The sequence below is a fragment of the Pipistrellus kuhlii genome, unplaced genomic scaffold, assembly GCF_014108245.1.
Source record: "Pipistrellus kuhlii isolate mPipKuh1 unplaced genomic scaffold, mPipKuh1.p scaffold_m20_p_9, whole genome shotgun sequence".
Classification (NCBI taxonomy): Eukaryota; Metazoa; Chordata; class Mammalia; order Chiroptera; family Vespertilionidae; genus Pipistrellus; species Pipistrellus kuhlii.
This window is the reverse complement of record NW_023425595.1, coordinates 60,448,574-60,462,092: the sequence shown is the minus strand read 5'-3', so window position 1 is coordinate 60,462,092 and position 13,519 is coordinate 60,448,574. Positions and strand designations below refer to the sequence as shown.

Sequence of the window (13,519 nt, the reverse complement as noted above, 5' to 3'; positions counted from 1 at the left end):
AGCTGGGGACACAAAGGAAACCCACAGCAGCAGATATCAGAGAGGAATACGAAGAAGATGCAATGAATGCGCAGGAGTTGAAACCATCAGAAACAAAGAAAAGATAAGGTTATTGGAAAAGGAACAGAAAAGCACACCATGAAACTTGGATCAGAGAAGACAAAAAGAATCTAAAAACAGAAAAAACAGGTGTAGTGTGGATTTGTGGGAAGGTTATATTAAAACAGAAAAAATAATAGCTCGTTTTAGGGAATACTTTGGAATATTTTCATTCCTTTGGAATACTTGGTGAAGAATGACAACATTAGAGTTAAGACATTATTAATTATCTTTAGTGGTATAGCACACGGCTGAATTATTTGGAAAATTGGAAAAATTAAATAAGCCATAATTCATAAAAATTCATGAAAGTCATAAGGATCCAGATGTCAGGGAATTGTTTTCAGTTACTATAATTAATATACAGGGTTGGGCAAGACTAGGTTTACAGTTCTGAGGAAGTGAAACAGTTTATTCTTATATTATTTCTTTTTTTGTTATTTTCCATTCAAGTTATTACTTTGGTCTTTGCTGGCACAAGTAAAATTCAGAAAGGCATCAATAATCTGATTAAAAATGGGCTAATGAGCCAAAACCGGTTTGGCTCAGTGGATAGAGTGTTGGCCTGCAGACTCAAAGGTCCTTGGTTGCGGGCACATCCCCAGTAGGGGGCATGCAAGAGGCAGCTGATCGATGACTCTCTCTCATTGGTGTTTCTAACTCTCTATCTCCCTCCCTTCCTCTCTGTAAAAAAATCAATAAAATATATTAAAAAATAAAATAAAAATGGACTAATGAGTTCTACAGACATTTCTCCAAAGAAGACATACAAATGGCCTACAAAATGTTCAAGGTCATCAGGGAAATTTGAGTAAAACCTCACATTTGTCGAATGGCTTGTACAAAAACCAGCCAAACACACAGATAAGTTATTGGCAAAGATGTGGAGAAATAAGAACTCTTGCAGCCACTGTGGACAACAGATGAAAGTTCCTCAAAAAATTAAAAATGGAACTACCATGTGATCCAGGAATCCCATTCTGGGTATTTATCCTAAAGAATTGAAATCAGGATGTTGAAAAGATATTATCACTCCCACATTCATTGCAGTACTATTCACAGGCAAGATGTGGAAACTACCAAAATGCCATCACAGGTAAAAAATGTGGTATCTACATACAATAGAATACTATTCAGCCTTTAAAAAGATGAAAAATTTGCAACACAAAACAAAATGGATAAACCTTGAGTGCATGATGCTAAGTGAGGCAAGCTAGTCAGAAGGACAAATACTGCACAATCCCCGTTTATGAGACACCTAAAAGAGTCATAGAACCAAAGAGTGCAGTAGTGGTCGCCGGGGCAGAGGAGGGGGGGAATGGGAAGTTGCCCATCAATGAGCATAACGTGTCAGTTGATAAAGATGAACAAGTTCTGGAGGTCAGCTGTACAAACAGGTACCTTACCAAGGCAGGCTGCCCCCACATATCCACCAGGACATATTGGTGACTTTCAATTACAGTTCAATTATAGCAGCTGGTTCAAACCTCTCTTGTCTTCTTGAATGCAGGAAATAAATCTCCCTTGTGAAAGGTGCCATCCTTGCTCCCTGGGTGGGATGTGGGGAAGTGGTGATGAGGAGAGAGACACACTTATTGATAAAGTTAAGAATCCAGGGCCAAGAAGCCTTTATCAATAAACCTGGTTACTTCTGTACTGATTTACTACCCAAACCCACACTTTACCTAGAATTCTCACGAAGAGTAACCAAACTTAAATTTCTTTGTCCTGTCAAATCTTCACAAATATATTTACTTATTTTTGTCTAAAAGCCAATTGGTTCATCATTTCTCTGAGTGACATTTAAGATCTCCCATGAACACATGTCAAATTGTATTTTTTCTCCTATGAATCTGTTCTTGTGTCAGTTTCATTGTTAGTCACTCCAAAAGAACTAAAAAAATGGGAATTGCCTTTGGCAGGGGGGGTATTTCTCCCTCCCCAACAAATTACTGTACTATAACCTTGAAAATTTGTTTAGAGGGTATCTCATGCTGTAATCTTATCACAATAAATTACAATTAAAAAAACAAAAGGCAAAGCTCAGTGTATTGCTACAAACTTTTAACTTGATGCTACTTTTTTTTTAAATCAAGAGATCCAAATATATTTAATAAATAAAGCAAAAAATTACTTATAAACTGCAAAATACATTAGATCTGAGATTTAGTGTGCTTACCTACAAAATATCTGCTAATTCCTGACACCAATAAGCTTAGCAACTTGTTTAGGGCCGCTTTTAGACACCATGGTACACTTTTAAGTGCTGTGTCAGGTCTATTGTAGGGTTTGGGCATCATCACCCTAAATATAAAGAAAACTGGCCATGGTGTTGGACTTGCTTAGGAAACCACAAGTTCCTGGGGGAGGAAGTTGGTAATAGGTCTTGTGAGTGACTCATAATCTCTGGAACCAACTTGCTCCCTCAGTAGCTCTCGGTTGGGTTTTGGCTGAGAGCAATGAGAGACCTAGAGAGGGTCTATACAGTAAATGTGGGGTTCCCAGAAACTCCTCAACAATGTTGCCCGTTACTACGGCTATTTGCTAGGAGAAATGTTTTTGGTAGAAAAACGTACATATCCCCTTCTCGGAATTTGGCGAGCACAGCACCCATGATCGAGAAAATAATATGGGTAAATACAAGATCCAATAGAATAGACCCAATGGAAGGCCTGTGCTGCATCCTTCCTTTTAGTCCCAGATGACACTATGAAAAGGTTAAGGGATTTGCTCAGGGTTGCAGTCAATTAGAGATGAAGCATCATTCTTTTCTCCACAAAACTGCATTTTTTTATGTACAACCAGAAATATTTCATGCCCTCACAGGACAAAAACAGACCAATAAAGAGAATGACCCTAAACCTAACCCTTGACCCTTGGCAGGTGGCCCCTCTATATGCACTTTACTTACAACTTATCTTTTTCAGTCTGGCCTCTGCTCCTGCTCCCAGGGCAGTAGGCAGTGAATGGGACACCCTCTGTAGAGAATGATCAGCAGGCTTTTCAGCAGAGCACAGGAAAGCTGTGTCTGAAACCACCCTACACTTGTCTTAATAGGCACGACCCTTTCTCTTGGGACACATTTTTCACTGCCATGTCTGCCTTGTAGTCTGAATCAAGACAGTGATTCATTTGAGTTTTTCACATTCACTCTTTCATTACTAGGAGAACCCTTAGGCATTTATAGTTCGGACATTGGCCCCTCTCACCCATTAGTATTTATAAAAAAAAAAGCATGAACACGCTCCCTGTTCATAGGGAGGCCTGGTTCACTTTCACCCCCTTTCCTTTTGTTCACAATGTCAGTATTCTTGTCTTCTCTCCTCACATAGATTATTTTTACATATCTGGTGAAATGGAAGTTCAAAAAGACCTCTAAGAGCCCTTGTCACTCTATGGCTTGTTAAATCACATCGTTTTGTCCTTTGTCTACCCACTTCTCATGTGTCCTAACGTGTTTTTCTCTGGTGAGTACAATCACAGGGAGTATATTTTGGCTCAGTCTAAGACAGCCAATAGCAGTTACGGGTGCCTGAAAAATAAATAAATAGGGCTGCCTCCAGAAGTAGTGAGTGTGTTGGCCTTTGAGGTAGGGAGTCTACGTGTTGGCCAATGGCCATGTGTCAGAGATAATGTTAAAATTCATGCCTTAGGAGTGGCTCAACAGTGGCAAACATTTGGGTAAAAAAAAGAAAAGACAAATAAGACAGTCTTGTAGGGTTAAATGAGAAGATTACTCATGTTCCTTTCAACCTTATATTATGTCTAGATGCATGGATACATACCTCTAAGAAAAGTGTTAGCTGACGCTTGTTTCTTAGAACTATTAACCCCAAAGTGGTTTTTTTAGAGATAATTTTTGTTGAGCCTATTTTTTCCCTAAAAGAAGCAGAAAATGAGTCTCCAATTTTTTTTTTTAATTTCTTTTCAAGATCACTGTGAAAGAAAAACAAATTTGCTTTTGTTTTTTTCTTTTTTGCTTTTTCTCAGCTGGAATTTATTTGTGCTATTTTTGGGACAAAAGACTCTCCATTGCTTTCTCTTACATTGGGACTTTTCCAATTTAGCACATGACCTCCTCTTAATTGGTGGTTAATGTGGGGTGACTATACATATATCATTCAGACCAAGGCACTTTTAAGTTCCAGATTGTCCTCCAAGCCTACAATTCCTCTTTGTATCATGTGATCAACAAATGAAAAACTAATTGCAAACCTTAACAGAGGGGTAAAAAAGGTGCACTTACTAATATATGTTTTAAGATGCATGTAGTATTAAAAAACCTTATTCCAGTTGCTATGCAACAGGGCTTTAGTATGGAAGAAAAACATGTGGTGGTATGGATTTATCTTTTCACTAAACACTTATTTGTTTTGAAATTATTTTATACTTAAACAGAGAACTTGCAAGTCAAGTACAAGGAATTCTAACATCCCCCAGATCCAGATTTCTCAACCACTAACATCTCATTGCGTTGGCCCATCTCTCTGACTCTTTATGTCTCTCTCCCAATCGTGTGATTTGGAAAGAGGAGTGGAAAGTCCATTCTTCTTATAAAAACCATCTACCAGCAAGAAGACTTGGGGAACGACCCGATAAAGAAGGCAGGAAATTGGAGAACAAAAGTATTTTTGTAAGCAACCTCCATGAGAGACCTAGAGGGGGACTACAGTAAGTGTGGGGTTCCCAGAAACTCCTCAACAAGGTTTGCACTGCCTGCTTTGTGAACATTCCCTCTTTAAGGTGTTGGAAGCATCCACTGAAGTGGGTATTATTCCCACCTTACGGACAAGGGAGTGGGTTCAGAGACGATAAGCAACGTGCCCTGGGTCATAGGGCCAGAGGGTTGGCTGTGCCTGAGTGTACCTTTTAAAGCTGCTCTTTCCACCACCTCACACCCTGTCATTGCGGAAAGAGTGTTCGCCTGGGAATGAAGGGTCGCAGCTTCTCCCTCAAACTGCGTGATCTTGGGCAAGCCGCTTTACTTCACAGGAACTCAGCTCTCTCCACGGCTACCGGAGGAAAGTGAGACTAAATGAATCTGAAGATTCCTTTTAGCTCTCAAGTCTGAATAATGTAATAAATGTACTGTTTCTCTGGCTCACTGACAAAGTCTCTTGAACATGTTATTGTTCACCATCAAAAATAGGAGAAATGGAACTCAGAGCATGTGTAAGTAGTAAAATAGTTATTTCCTCCTATCTGTTTGTTGGGTTTTCTACTTAGTAGCCTTTTAAAAAACTTCTATCGGTCCTTGATCTTTTGCTACTGGTCACTGTGCCTAGAACTGCCGATGTGGGGATGATGCTAAAGGATAGGGATTGAGTGTGTTTCTGACGGTTAAGTAGAAGGACTCTACTTTTTTTCTTGGGCACGGTTTTGATCTCACTCTTGATAGCCTAGAAATCACCCTGTTTATATACAAGTTTACTTGGGTAATCCAATCCATCTTCAGACAGTTCTAAATATTTTGTAAAACAACCTTCTAAATATTGGACTGCCTTTCCGAAACTGGAATATGCATACCCCCAGATTTATGCAATGGTGCTCCGAAAGGCTTCCAAACAAGCCATAATATAAATGCAAAATTAAAGGCCCCATACATTTTAATCTAAGACTCAAGAACCCCCAACAATCTTACCATTTCTATGGATTCTTTTGTCTTGCCCCCCTGATTGCTCTGTTCTTGCATTAGGGATACTGAGGTGTGAAAGTTTGAAATACAGTCATATTTAATGAGTATAACATAGTGCCTAGTATACAGTATTTTCTTGAGAGTAGAGCTATTATTGTTACTATAGTTATATCAACTAAATTCTCTTCTTATACACTTTCCTAACCCAGCTTTACCCTTTTCTGTGTTTTCTTCTTGTTTTTTTTTTTTTTTTTTTTTTTTTTTTTTTTTTTTTACATTAGGAATTCTTTTAGCACTTGACTCCCAGGGAAGGCAGATCCAAGCTCCTCTCATTTATTCTGCGTTTATCTCTTGGTTCTGAACCCTGCTGGTTCTAAGTCTAATTCTTGGGAAGACAGTGACTATAAAGTCATCAATGTGTGACAAATATGTAATGGCAGCAAACCAATCCCTCTGGAGACCTTTTTCTACTGACTAATTATTCTTAGTCCCTTTAACATTTCTTTATATGGTTTTATCAGAATGGTTCCCTGCACACACACACACACACCCCCTCAAAAGATACTCTGATTTATCTATATTTCTCTCAAAGAACTGATGCAATAGTACTGAAACTTCTTATTCACATGTATGCTTTCCGCCAAAGACTGATTAGCCCCAAGGCTGATAGAAGTCATCTCCATCTTACTGAATGTGTTCACTAGTGCTAATTGGAAAGTGTGACAGTTAAAGGTATTTGGCTGTTCAGCATTCATGGCTTAGTTATCTTACGTGCATGATGCACGTAAAATAAGCTAGTCACAGGAGGACAAATACTCCATAATCCCAATTATATGACGTACTTTAATATATGAGGTACTTCCCTCCCTCCCACCCTCTCTCCCTCCCTCCTTCCCTCCTTTCCTTCCTTTCTTTTTTTACACAACCTGATTTTCTTTTTAGGAATTATCTCTTTCCCAATGGATATTGCCTGTTGGGATTATAATCAGGAGTTCTGTTTACTCCTCCCCAAGGACTGAGTAATGATGAAGCTTGGCCAATCTGCTCTTCTTTTCCTGAAATTTGAATCCTGAACAGGACAATGGTGCTGACAGTAGATGGATTTCTATTCCACACTAGCAAGACTCCTTGATTACGCAGTTCTCTGCATGCAGCTCAATTGCTGCAGTTCCTGCTTTCTTTGTCATTCTTTCTGTGAATCTCATGTCTTCCTAATATACACCTTTGACCTAAGTTAGCTAGAGTTGTTATCTACTACTTATAAGCAAAGGACCCTAAATAATACTGCCACCTACATGCTGGCATGCCTATCTACTATATAAATACTTCTATAATATGGCTCCCTAAAGGTTTCTTTAATACATATTCAGCAATTTAAAAATCTATAAGTTATCTCCTGTCAATTTTTACTGCAATATTCTATCTATCTTTATTTCCAAGAAGCTGACTCTGTGGTAGAGAAATCTGAATGTTTTACCATTTTACAATATGATTCTATGTATTTTACTGTACTAGAATATAAATTAATAAATTGACTGAACATGAAAGATTAGTGGGCTTTTGAAAAGGCAAACAGTCTGTCTTTCACCAGGGAAGAAGTCAGCTTCCTTGTGGAGCTGTGGGGGGAGGGACAAGGCATTGTGCTCTCTTTCAGATAAAACAGAGGGAGTAGAGTAGGATGCATTCACTTGTGCCAAACTGTCTGTGCTCTGCAATTAAGTCAGGTTTTATCCACTTAACTGGTGTTGAAATCACAAAAGGAGAGCAGATATCCTAGCATAAGAGGAAAATTGAGGAGTCGAAAATTACTGACCTTGCCTGGAGGGTAGAAAGTTACTACTCCCTCCCCCTCCTGGACCTGAAGGCCAAGTCAACAGTCTGGGTTAGTCAAGGCTAAAAGAACAGAACGAACCAAGAAGGGAGATTAGGCCATCTGGCCGATGCTTGCAACCACAAGGTTAAGTGATATAGAAACGACCCCCTTATTTGAAATGTGCATAAAAAGCTGGATTTGTAACTGCTTGCTGCTGTTGTTGCCTGCTCCATCCTGGCAGCGGCAGCCCAGATTCGAATCTGTAATAAAATTTGTTATTTGACTCCGCAATTGGCTAGTTGGAGTTGTTTCCCGGGTAGGGGTCTCTGCCTCTTAGGTGGTCTCTTCTCCATTCAACAAAAATCAGTCCTTGAGTGAAGATGAAAGTTTTGTCAGCAAATTGGCACAGCAGTGTGAGGCCATTGCTTTAGTGCCCATGAGAGAGCGAGGCAGCCAATGCCTGCATGTACCTTCACGTGCCAGGTCTCCGCTCATAGTCTTCAGCTCAGACTTTTGTTACTCAAGTTTCAGGCTCCTTCCTTACCGGTGAGATCTCAGCCAGATATGTGCCCGGAAAGACCAGGTATTTCTTCCGGGAAGTAGATGCTGAGAGGAGTTAATAGTGCAAGAAGTTGATTGGGTGTAACTTCTGTGAAAGCAGGAAGGGAAGGGAAGAGAATCGGGGTTAAGTAGGGAGAGCCTCAGGCCACTGTGCAGATCTGACAGTTTTTTCAAACCTAATAGAGCTCCAGAGCAAAGAGTGCCTGCCTTGGGCACAAGCAGCCAGGCCTAGAACCCTCAGCTGTGGTTGCTGGTGGGGGACTGACCTCCCAGGAAGAGCTTGACCGTGGGCCAGAACCTATGGATCCTGAAATAGCGGTAGCCTGCAGTTATGGAACTCCTGACAACTGAACAGCGTGCTTCTGTGACTGGCACACCCTTTCTCTGAACTGCATCCTAAATTTATTCAGTGCATGGCCTCTGGAGTCAAACAGTGTAGGTTTGAATTCCAGTGACACTTGCTCATGTGTGATCTTAGAAAAAATGTAAAGCTCTCTTTGCCTCATACTCCTCATCTTTAAGTTGGAGATAAAATTAGTAATAACTTTACAGAATTATTGGAAAGCACTTAGAAAAATGCTTGCCACAGTAAATATCTTACCTAATAATAGAGAAACATGTAAATTGACCATACCTACACTACACCCACAGCCAATCAGAGTGAGTATGCAAATTAACCCAATAAAGATGGCGGATAGTTTGTATACACACCTGGGTCCTGGGAACCTCCTTGGCACCCAGGTCACTCCCAGCTGGCCATTGGAGGGGCAGGATAGGGAGGGGGAGCTTTCCAAACCAGCGATTAGAGGGGCGGGGGAGGGGGGAGGGAGGGGAGGGATTTAGGTTTGGGCAGGGGCCGAGCCTGGGATCTGAGGGAAGGGGAAAAAATCAATGGAAACATATCCTCTGGTGAGGACAAAAAGAAAAAGAAAGAAAGAAATGTCATGTCCAATGAAAGACACATCTTGAAAATGGCTAAAGAAAGTTATCATTTTTTCATGGTGAAGAGACTGGAGTCCGTGTTGATGAAAATACTTTGGTGGCTGCAGCAGTGGGATGATGGGGCTGGTGCCTTTCCCTGATCAGGCCGGTTGCCTCCAACGGGGAGCTGGCCTAAGCCATCAGTTGGACATCCCCTGAGGGCTCCTAGTATGTGAAAGGGGATAGGGTGGGCTGAGGGACCTCACCTCAGTGCACGAATTTCATACACAGGGCCCCTAGTTGGATATAATTATGTAAATGTACAATGCTCAGACAATACATATTTGCTATTTTTTATTTGTTTATTGAATGTCAAATATGTGCAAATTCCCACTGACCTATCACGTAGGGGCATTCAGATAACCTTCTCTGATGGAGCTCAGTTGTCTGCGAAGCAACGATTATAGTCTGCCTTATTGAGAGGACATCTGAGAGATACAGGAGCCTATTGCCCTCATTACTGATCAGTGACATGGCTCATGTCTTGTGTGCAGATTTCATTGCTTCTTTCTTTCTTTTTACAAGGAGAGGGAGAAAGAGTTAGAAACATGGATGAGAGAGAAACATCAGTCAGCTGCCTCTTGGACTCCCCCTATTGGGGATGTGCCTGCAATAAAGATACATGTCCTTGAATGGAATCAAGTCTGGAACCCTCCAGTCTGCAGGCCGACATTCTACCCACTGAGCCAAACCAGTTAGGGCTAAAAAACTTCTTAAGAGATTTGCTTTGACCTTGGAGACTAACTGGGTGCAGCAATATTTCAGCTTTAAATGTCAAGCTTCCATTTGTTTGTGTGTTGAGGTGGTATGAGGCACGCTCTTTCCAAACTACCACACCGATGTGAGTAAATAGGACTTCAGGCTATGCATCTGGAACTAGTAAGACAAAGAACTTCCTTTATAAAAAAAGTCCCCTAAATGCTGTCGGGGAGATCATTTTATTTATTTATCAAACACAGGCATAATACAATAATTATTGGTCCCTGGCATGACACTACGTGCTTTAAGGTATCAATTAATTTAATCTTTAATACTATGATTAGGTGCTTGATTTAAGTACTATCAATACTTCCATTTTACAGCCTTGGCCATTGAAGTGCAGGGAAATTAAATGATTTGCTCTCGGAGAGAGGCTAATGAGAAGCAGAGTTCAACTCTGAAGCCAGGTAGAGTTTGTGTTTCTGGGATTTATGCTCTTAATCACCAAACACCCCATCCCAGTGAGTGCTCATCTTAACATGCATTCTTTGCTCTGTCTCCTGATGGTGAGGACTCTTTGGAGCCTATATCTCTGAAAGGAAGGTCCTCATTTACTCTGGGGCTGAGCATCTCTCTAGCTAGCTTTTGAGAAGAGCTCCCAAATTCTGCAGTTCTGAGTGTATGTTACTTTGGGACTTTCAATTGGGAACTTGACATTGGGGCCACCTGAGCTGTTTCTTGCATCCTAGGTGTCAGCCCTCTGGCTAAACACACAGGACCAGTTCCCAAATCTTAAGCCACACTGAGGGCAATGAAAATAATGTCAGTTAAGAAGAAAGACCAACCTCTAGGACTGATGGAAAATTTTGGGTTTTCAAACACCACTTTGCCTTAGATTTATTATTACTTTATTTTATTTTTATTTTAATATATTTTATTGATTTTTTTTGGCCCCCTTCCCTCCCTCCCGCACATCCCCTCCCTCCCCAGAGTTTTGTGTCCATTTGATTTATTATTACTTTAAAGTGTATGGTCAAAGCAACATTTTTTTTTTTCTAGCTATGATTCGTTATCAGTGATTGCAGGTGAAATGTGCCAAGATTCGCATTAACTTTCTTTTCACAGCACTGGGAACACCACTTCCAGGGTGGGAACCAGAGTTGGCGCTTGGTGAGATCTTTCGATCTTGTTTCACCTTTACTTCACAAATCAGATCATTTTCCCTGTTTGTCCACAACATGCCTGACTTTCAGCATTCAGGAAGTGTCTGGTATTTTATGATTTTTTTCTGTTTCTGTGAGGAGGATTTGTTACAGAATAAAATAATTTGTCCACCTGAGGCTAGCAGAGCCGAACACCAGACACGAAGAATGGCAATGGAGAAGAGTATTGGTTATTGTAATATGGAGGGTGCCACCCAGGAGAACACCAAGCTAATGCCCCAAAGCCCAAACTTCCCAAAGGTCTGTAGATTACAGACTACAGAGTGCAAAATAATGAGACATGGGTTAAAGGTTTGGGGTTGTGCTGACGGCTGATTGGTTGGAGGTAAAGGTGATGAATCATTTACTTAAGTCTGGAGGATAGTTCTGAGGTATGTTCCAGTGTCCCTCTGGGGTCTAGTTTCATGAGAAAGAATCCAGGGGGTCATTCTATTTTAGGACTCAGGAACTTAAATAACTTAGGTCAAGATGTTTTTAGCTGCCTGGAGGTCTTGTGCTGACTTGAGTGTTCATTGATTCTTGGGGTTAAGGCTATGTCTCAGATATTCATATTCACCAGGATTCTAATATATATACATTAGAATTCTAATATATATATATTAGACTCCTGGTGCATGAAATTCATGCATGAGGGTGGCGTCCCCTCAGTCTAGCCTGCACTTCCCAATCTGGGACATCCCTCTTACAATCCTGGACAGCTGGCTCCTAATTGCTGATTGACCCTTACTGTATCCCCCTCGCTGGCCTGGTTGCCCCTAACTGCCCCCCTGCCAGCCTAATTGCCCCGAACTTCCCCTCCTGCTGGTTTGGTTGCCCCTAACTGCACTTCATCTGCTGGCCTAGTTGCCTCTTACTATCTCCCCTGCTGGCCTGGTTGCCCCTCACAGCCCCTCACTGGCCTGTTCACCCCACACAGCCTGCTGTTTAGTCATTTGGGCATCCCTCACTACCCTCCCTGCCAGCCTGGTCACCCCATGCAGCCTTCTTGTTCAGTCATTTGGTCATCCCTCACTAACCCTCCTGCTGGCCTGGTTGTAAGCAGCCATCTTGAGGGCATGATGGTCAATTTGCATATTACCTCTTTATTGTATAGGATATGGTGGGGGGAGGAAGAGAGAGAGAGAGAGAGAGAGAGAGAGAGAGAGAGAGAGAGAGAGAGAGAGAGAGAGAGAGTTTTAAACTAAATTTAATCAAGGTCTTAAGGATCCTCAGCTTCAGATTTGAAACTAGTTGTTCCTTCCCTAGAATTTAATATTATAGAGAAATTTTAATAAATTGTAGTTCATCTTCTTAAGAATTGGAAAGATTACTTTGCAAATTGGGTCTTTCTTTGGGCCACTCTCAGCACGTAGTTTAGCTCATTCATCTTTCAATTAATCTATATTAACTTTCTTTGGACTTGTCCACAAAATTGTAGGTGCTCCCTTTTTATTAGATAGAAATTGTTCTCTTGGTAAATACATGCTTTCAGTGGCAATAATACAGTCTTCTGAATAGGAGATAATAATTAAATCAAAAGAATAATAATCAGAAAATCTGTGGCCATTAGAGTTGTCACGTAGAAATTCAAAATCTATTCTAAAGCCAAATCTCAAAGAAGTATGTCCTCTTATTTATTAGTCCATGGGGAATAGGTATACAGTACCTGGAATTGTAGGATTCTGTAAGTTGTTATCTTCTAACCAAACATGATCTGTTGGCACATAAGTATGACTTTTAAAGAAATCTAATGGACTATAATGATAAGAATTTTGTCTCTTTCCAAACCATTTACTCTTTTTCAAATATTTGATTTTGGATCACTTGGGCTTTTTGCAATCACAGTGTCACCTCTTTGGACTCATTAAAAATGTCAACTAAGATTTTCTGCAAAGACAATACTACCTGAATTTTGAATTTCAGGCTTGATTGATGGTCCAGAACACATAATAAACAATGTTACCAATGTATTTAAAATCACATACATCATATTGACTAGAATAGTCAATAAGTTGAAAGGTTTTTCCCAGAACACCATGAAGCAAAGTTCTGCATAGACTCTGCCAGCATTGGCCATAATTCTGTTCTACAATACATTCAGTTTTGAGGGTAGTTGCAGGACTTCCTGAAAAAAGCGTCCAAAGTATGTGTCAAAGCATATATTGGCTATTCCTGGCTTCAGGATTTCTCTGGCCTGAAAGAAGCCCAGGAGGCTCTCACTTAGGACTCTCTGGCTTGGGTTCTCAGAAGAGTCGCTACTTTTTTGAGGCCTGTCATCCACATGCTCTACCTACAATAGTGCAAATGGTGGGTATTTGCCTGAGGGAAAGGAGAGTAAATGCAGCCAGTAGCGTTTGCAACCATGATAATCCCTGGGCCCCCTGAAGGCTGGCAGATGGCCTGCAAAGCAATCAAGTATTGTGATTGGCTTCCCTTCATGCTCTTAGCATCGCAGGCCTCACTTCCTACTCACTGACTGACACAATTTATTTTGTAAATATCTCTGGAAAAGTATTATCTCTCTGACTT

At 40.7% G+C, this 13,519-nt stretch overlaps 1 pseudogene; it reads right to left on the bottom strand.

Moving 5' to 3' along the window:
- Window positions 1–12,384: 12,384 nt before the first annotated feature.
- Window positions 12,385–13,122, bottom strand: LOC118713788 (annotated as a pseudogene).
- Window positions 13,123–13,519: the final 397 nt, after the last annotated feature.